Here is a 7,527-nt window from a genome sequence, read left to right as displayed (position 1 = left end):
TAACAGACTAATGTAAGCACGAGATGAGCCATTGAAAATTTGAAATGTAGGGTTCATAAATAACCAGTGCAGTCGACAGAATGTTGAATGCAAGTATGCATAGTGCAAGGTTTGTGTCGTACAGGTGCCGGATGTCAGTTTGTGGGGTGGAATTCCATGGCTGTTGCATTTGGTCGAGCAATGCAGGGACGGTTAATGCAGTTTCTGAATGACTTAGGAGTTATCGTCTGCTGATGTCTCATATGTACTCGATTGGAGGCATAACTGGTGGTCGAGCAGGTGAAAACATGTCGACACTCTGTAGAGCATGTTGGATTGCAACAGCGGTATGTGGGTGAGCGTTATCCTGTTGGTAAACACTCCCTGAAATGCTGGTCATGAATGGAAGCACAACAGTCGAATGACCAGACTAACGTACAAATTTGTAGGCTCGGTGCGTGGGATAACCACGAGAGTACTCCTGCTATGATACGAAATCGTACCCCAGACCATAACTCTAGATATAGGTCCAGTGTGTGTATGTCGCTAACAGGTTAGTTGCAGGTGCTTACCTGGCCTTGTCGTAACCGACATACGGCTATCACTGGCACCAGGGCAGAACCAGCGTTCATAAGACAACACAACAGATCTCCTTTCCTCCTCCAATGTGCTCTCGCTTGACACCAATGAAGACTCAAGCGGCGGTAGTTTGGGGTTAGTGGAATGCACACCACGGGGCGTCTGGCTCTCACCTGTCCTCGAAATAACCGATATGTAACAGTTCTTTGTGTCACTGTGGTGCCAACTGCTGCTCAGGTTGCTGCTGCAGACGCAGTACGATGCGCCACAGCCATACGCCACGTAGCCATCCGGAGTCCGGTCTTCTTGCGACCGTACATTTCCGTGACCACTGCTGCCGGCAGTCATGTACAGTAGTTATATTTCTGTTAACACTTTTTGCAGTATCACAGAAAGAACATCCAGCTTCTCGTTACTCCATACACTTGTTCAGACTCAGTGAGCTGCTTATAATGGCATCTTCGTCGTCTTAAAGGCATACTAGACTAATATCGCCTCACAATGTCCGATCTCATAGGTAACTGACGTTCATGACCCAAACAGTACGCATTTAAAGCAAACCTGATTTACATCCTCATAGCGGCACTACTGGCGCCACTCTTATGTGACTGGCGCGAAATTTGAATATACGTCATCTTTCAGATGTAGAAACGCGCCTACCAACGTTCGTTTATCTCACACAACTCTTTCTCGGTGATGGGATGTTTTCCGTTAGTGTATTCTGCTGTTTGATAACCACCTCAGATGATATCGTTTTACGATATCTTGATACATTTGCGGTGGTGTACAACATTGATTACAAAGCTAATATGTCTGATGATCGAACCTTAAGGCTTTCAAACAGAAAAAAAATTCATCTTACTCGAGATGAAATAATAAGAGAATAAATAGTTTCTGTTCTCCAAAAGAGAGGAATCTAAGCGTGTGAGATAATGGAATGTATACACCATGCAATCAATCCTTTACTCACAAGGTGATGAAGCCAAGTTTCTGGAGATGATGCTGTTGACTAGAAGGTTGGAGGAACGATGACACAAGGTGGACACAGTAAGACAAATATAATTGATTGGAAGCGCATAGGTTTGGAATTTAAGTGGAAGACACGAAAAACACACGAAGTGGAAAGCTACTTCACGGTCTAAACAGAGGTAAATACTCGTAGCTTCTGACAATTCTGACTGAAATACAGCGTCTGGCTTCTGAAGTTTTCATAGGTGATATAGACCGAGCGAAATGTTGTAAACAACTTGAACATAAATCCAACTACAGTACTTAGAGTCTGAGGATTTAAAAGTGTGTCAGTAGCTGAGAAGAGAATGAGCTTTGTAGCCTGTCCCCCATATTATTCAATTTGTACAAGAAGCAAGCTGCAAATGTAGCTAAAATAAAAGTGGAAAGGAAATTAAAAGCTCAAGGAAAAGAAACAAAAACTTTAAGGATTGTCAATGACCTTGATTTTTCTATCAGACAGCAAACGAACAGGAAGGTAGGTTTAACGAAGTTCATACGGTTCAAATGGCTCTGACCACTATGAGACTTAACATCTGAGGTCATCACTCCCATGGAACTTAGAACTACTTCAACCTAACTAACCTAAGGACATCACACACATCTATGCCCGAGGCAGGATTCGAACCTGCGACCGTAGCGGTCGCTTTAACGAAGTGAAGAGAACCTTGGAAGTAGAGCATCAAATGAACATCAACAAAAGGAATATAAGACTAATCGAATGTAGTCGAACTGGATCAGGAAATACGTAGGGAATTATTATCTCACTTTCTAATCTAATTCATCACTGCTACCATCGTTTGTTATTATACTAACCAAATAGTAAAACGCGCCTGCTACGCTTACATTAGGAAATGAGATAATAAACGTAGAAGGCGAGTTTTGCTATTTGGTTAGTACAATAAGAAACGATGGTAGCAGTGATGACGATGTAAGATTTGGAATTGCAATAGCAAGAAACAGTTTTTGAAGAAAGAACAAGGTGTTAACATCAATTGTAAATTTAAGTGTTAGGAAGTCTTTTTCTGATAATTATTTGCCCGGAGTGTAGCCTGGTATGGATGTGAAACACAACTTGAATAGCAAAAGCGATATGTTGAAAGGAAATATCCTGAAGCTTTGCGATACAGGTAATTTGGTAATCGGGAAAGGTATGGAGGGTAAAAACTGTAGAGAAAGCCAAGGTCTCGACTACAGGAAACAGGTCCTAATGGGGGGTACAGTGATTATACAGATCTGAAGAGACTTGTACAGAGTAAACTGCAGTTGAGAGTTGCACCAGACCAGGCACCAGATAGAAGACAATATTAGCAACCGATATTAGTATGTGGCTTTCAATGTTCCTCTTAAGAATAATTACTATTAAAAACAGTCTTGATCACAATTTATTTAACAAGGTGACCGGTTTCAACCACTACTGTGGTCATCTTCAGACCATTGAGTAGGAACCTCTTTCTGTTGAAGAATCTTCAACAGAAAGAGGTTCCTACTCAATGGTCTGAAGATGACCACAGTAGTGGTTGAAACCGGTCACCTTGTTAAATAAATTGTGATCAAGACTGTTTTTAATAGTAATTATTTAAAAGACATTGATCACTGCTGTGCCCATATGTATTCAAAAGTAATTCCTCTTAAGAAGTTCTTGTTCTGATGTCTGCTTCACTAGTTTTACTGGTTCTAGTTGGTTATCATGATCTGTTCTTCCTTGATTCACTTTCTCTTCATGTTGATGTTTATTTTGTTGTAGTGTGTGTTGCAGCTATCTCTTCCTGCCATCTATAGGCAAGTTTATCTAGTGGGGTTCGTCTAAGTCTGGGTAACACGGGTATATATTTGAGACTTGGGTATTTGTTAATCATTGGTTGACTCGATTCGTTATTCTTGTCGTTGTGGGTTTTCTGTATATTCGAAGAATATGTTTATTGTTCAACTGGTGTATAGTGATGATTACGAAATTAAGTTTGACGTCTGCATCTGTGTCAAAAGTGAATTTAATTTTTATGTGGACTGCGTTAGTGTTACTGTGTAGCTGCTTGGTCAAAATTCATCTACTAAACTAATGACGTCTGACGTCTGTACGTAACGGTGCTGTATGCAAACTATATTTTATTAAGGACCAATAATATCATTAAATGTCCCCTTTTCAATATTGGTATGTAGACCACTTATGGGGGAGCCCGTAAGTGAAAGGGAGTAGCTGTGCTCTGTTATGGGCCTTAAAACAGTTACAGTTGTTCCTATGTGTGCATCTGTGGTATTTCCTTGTTTACTCTATTGTTCCTTAATAACGTTAACTGTGTCTCGTATTGGGACATTTATGTACATAGATGCACAAATGGCTCTGAGCAATATGGGACTTAACATCTGAGGTTATCAGTCCCCTAGAACTTAGAACTACTTGAACCTAACTAACCTAAGGACATCGCACACATCCATGCCCGAGGCAGGATTCGAACCTGCGACCGTAGCAATGGCGCGGTTCTGGACCGAAGCGCCTAGAACCGCTCGGCCACAACGGCCGGCTACACAGATGCAATGCCAAAAGATATAACGTTGGATGTTAGTGATACATTTAATGTTTCTTTTATTTTTTCATTAGTACAATGATGTTTTGTAAGTATTTATTGTTTGTCAAAGTGTATAATTCGTGTAGCAATCCCTCCCCCCCTCGCTCTCTCTCTCTCTCTCTCTCTCCGCTTGCCGGCGCCCTCGCGCGGTCGCACGCGCGTGTGTGCGTGTGTGTGTTTCGTGACGATGCATTCTGTAAGTTAACTAATGTTCTAATTGAAGTTTCCGGGTTATTCTGTTTCTGTAATTATGTTTTGTATTATTTTGTATTATGTTTCTGTGATTAGGACTTCTATTATTTTCTATTCAGGTACTTTTTCGAATAAGTTTCATTGTAAGTTAGTCAAATGGACAAGTCTGCATATAAATTTTGTTTAGGACCCGCTCTGACTCCTTATCAACTGGTATTGCTGATTTCTTGACATGAGTGAAGATTTTTAGGATGTTGTTGTTGTGGTCTTCAGTCCTGAGACTGGTTTGATGCAGCTCTCCATGTTACTCTATCCTGTACAAGCTTCTTCATCTCCCAGTACCTACTGCAACCTACATCCTTCTGAATCTGCTTAGTGTATTGATCTCTTGGTCTCCCTCTACGATTTTTACCCTCCACGCTGCCCTCCAATGCTAAATTTGTGATCCCTTGATGCCTCAAAACATGTCCTACCAACCGATCCCTTCTTCTAGTCAAGTTGTGCCACAAACTTCTCTTCTGCCCAATCCTATTCAATACCTCCTCATTAGTTACGTGATCTACCCACCTTATCTTCAGCATTCTTCTGTAGCACCACATTTCGAAAGCTTCTATTCTCTTCTTGTCCAAACTGGTTATCGTCCATGTTTCACTTCCATACATGGCTACACTCCATACAAATACTTTAAGAAACGACTTCCTGAAACTTAAATCTATACTCGGTGTTAACAGATTTCTCTTCTTCAGAAACGATTTCCTTGCCATTGCCAGTCTACATTTTATATCCTCTCTACTTCGACCATCATCAGTTATTTTACTCCCTAAATAGATTTTGAGGATATAAGGGGCGAATTTGTTGCTTTAATCAAAGAATTAATGACTTGCCTTTTGCTGTCTGTGCAGCAAATGTCATCAATAACCTGTGGTACTACTTAGAGTTTATTAAACGTGATGCTGAGGACTGTTTTATGCAGATCTACACAGTTTTGTTATTGAAGTTATTGTAGAGATTGGTAGGAAATACTTCGTATGACATTCAAATAATAACCTTTCTTAGGTTAATATCGGTTGTTTTTCCGCGTTGGCAAGTCAAATTTCGTCCTCTACAAACGAAATCGTCTTTTTATTCTATTATTTACTCGCACATGGTTCGACACATGGGTATCATCTTTATTGGGTCTCGTTTTATTCCCGCAGAAATGTATTTAGTGTTCCCAGAATGAGATTTTCACTCTGCAGCGGAGTGTGCGCTGATATGAAACTTCCTGGCAGATTAAAACTGTGTGCCCGACCGAGACTCGAACTCGGGACCTTTGCCTTTCGCGGGCAAGTGCTGTACCATCTGAGCTACCGAAGCACGACTCACGCCCGGTCCTCACAGCTTTACTTCTGCCAGTATCTCGTCTCCTACCTTCCAAACTTTACAGAAGCTCTCCTGCGAAACTTGCAGAACTAGCACTCCTGAATGAAAGGATACTGCGGAGACATGGCTTAGCCACAGCCTGGGGGATGTTTCCAGAATGAGAGTCTCGGTCGGGCACACAGTTTTAATCTGCCAGGAAGTTTCATATCAGCGCACACTCCGCTGCAGAGTGAAAATCTCATTCTGGAAACATCCCCCAGGCTGTGGCTAAGCCATGTCTCCGCAGTATCCTTTCTTTCAGGAGTGATAGTTCTACAAGTTTCGCAGGAGAGCTTCTGTAAAGTTTGGAAGGTAGGAGAGGAGATACTGGCAGAAGTAAAGCTGTGAGGACCGGGCGTGAGTCGTTCTTCGGTAGCTCAGATGGTAGAGCACTTGCCCGCGAAATGCAAAGGTCCCGAGTTCGAGTCTCGGTCGGGCACACAGTTTTAATCTGCCAGGAAGTTTTGTATTTAGTGGTGTTGTTGTCTTCAGTCCAAAGACTGGTTTGATTCAGCTCTCCATGCTACTATTTCCTGTGCAAGCCTCATTTCCGAGTAACTGCTGCAACCTTCAACCCTCTCAATCTGCTTACTGTATTCATCTCTTGGTCTTTCTCTACGATTTTTACCCCACATGCTTCCCTCCAGTCTAAATTGGTGATCCCATGATGCCTCAGAATGTGTCCTACCAACCGATCCGTTCTCTTGCTCAGGTTGTACCACAAACTTCTCTTCTCCCAGTTCTCTTCAGTACCTCCTCCTTAGTTACGTGACCTACCCATCTAATCTTCAGAATTCTTCTGTAGAGCCGCACTTCAAAATCTTCTATTCTCTTCTTGTTTAAACTGTTTATCGTCCATGTTTCACTTCCATACATGGCTACACTCCATACAAATTCTTTCAGAAAGGACTTCCTGACACTTAAATCTTCCAATCCTTTGCTGTCTCTGACTAAATTGCAATGTCATCGGCAAAACTCAAAGTTTTTATTTGTTCCCCCTGAACTTTAATTCCTACTCCAAATTTTATTTTGTTTCTTTTACTGCCTGCTTCAACCCTGTTTCACTCCCTTCTCAACCACTGCTCCCCTTCGTGCCTCTTGACTCTTGTAACTGCCATTTGGTTTCTGTACAAACTGTAGATAGCTTTTCGCTCCCTGTTTTTTCCCCTGCCACCTTTAGAATTTGAAAAAGAGTATTCCAGTCAACATTGTCAAAAGCTTTCTCTAAGTCAAAAATTGCTACAAACGTAGGTTTACCTTTCCTTACAAGGTAACTCATAGGGTCAGTATTGCCTCATGTGTTCTACATTTCTCGGGAATCCAAACTGATCTTTCCCGAGGTCGGCTTCTACCAGTTTTTCCATTATTCTGCAAACGATTCGTGTTAGTATTGTGCAGCCGTGACTTATTAAAGTGATAGTTCGGTAAAATCACACCTGTGAACGCCTGCTTTCTTTTGAATTGGGATCATTATATCCTTCTTGAAGTCTAAGGGTGTTTCGCCTGTCTCAACATCTTGCTCAACAGATGGAAGATGGTTCAAATGGCTCTGAGCACTATGGGACTTAACATCTATGGTCATCAGTCCCCTAGAACTTAGAACGACTTAAACCTAACTAACCTAAGGACATCACACAACACCCAGCCATCACGAGGCAGAGAAAATCCCTGACCCCGCCGGGAATCGAACCCGGGAACCCGAGCGTGTGAAGCGAGAACGCTACCGCACGACCACGAGATGCGGGCAGATGGAAGAGTTTTGTGATGGCTGACCCTCCCAAGGCTATCAGTAGTTGTAAAA

This window comes from Schistocerca nitens, chromosome 4 (assembly GCF_023898315.1).
Source record: "Schistocerca nitens isolate TAMUIC-IGC-003100 chromosome 4, iqSchNite1.1, whole genome shotgun sequence".
NCBI lineage: Eukaryota > Metazoa > Arthropoda > Insecta > Orthoptera > Acrididae > Schistocerca > Schistocerca nitens.
This window is presented reverse-complemented; position numbering follows the sequence as displayed.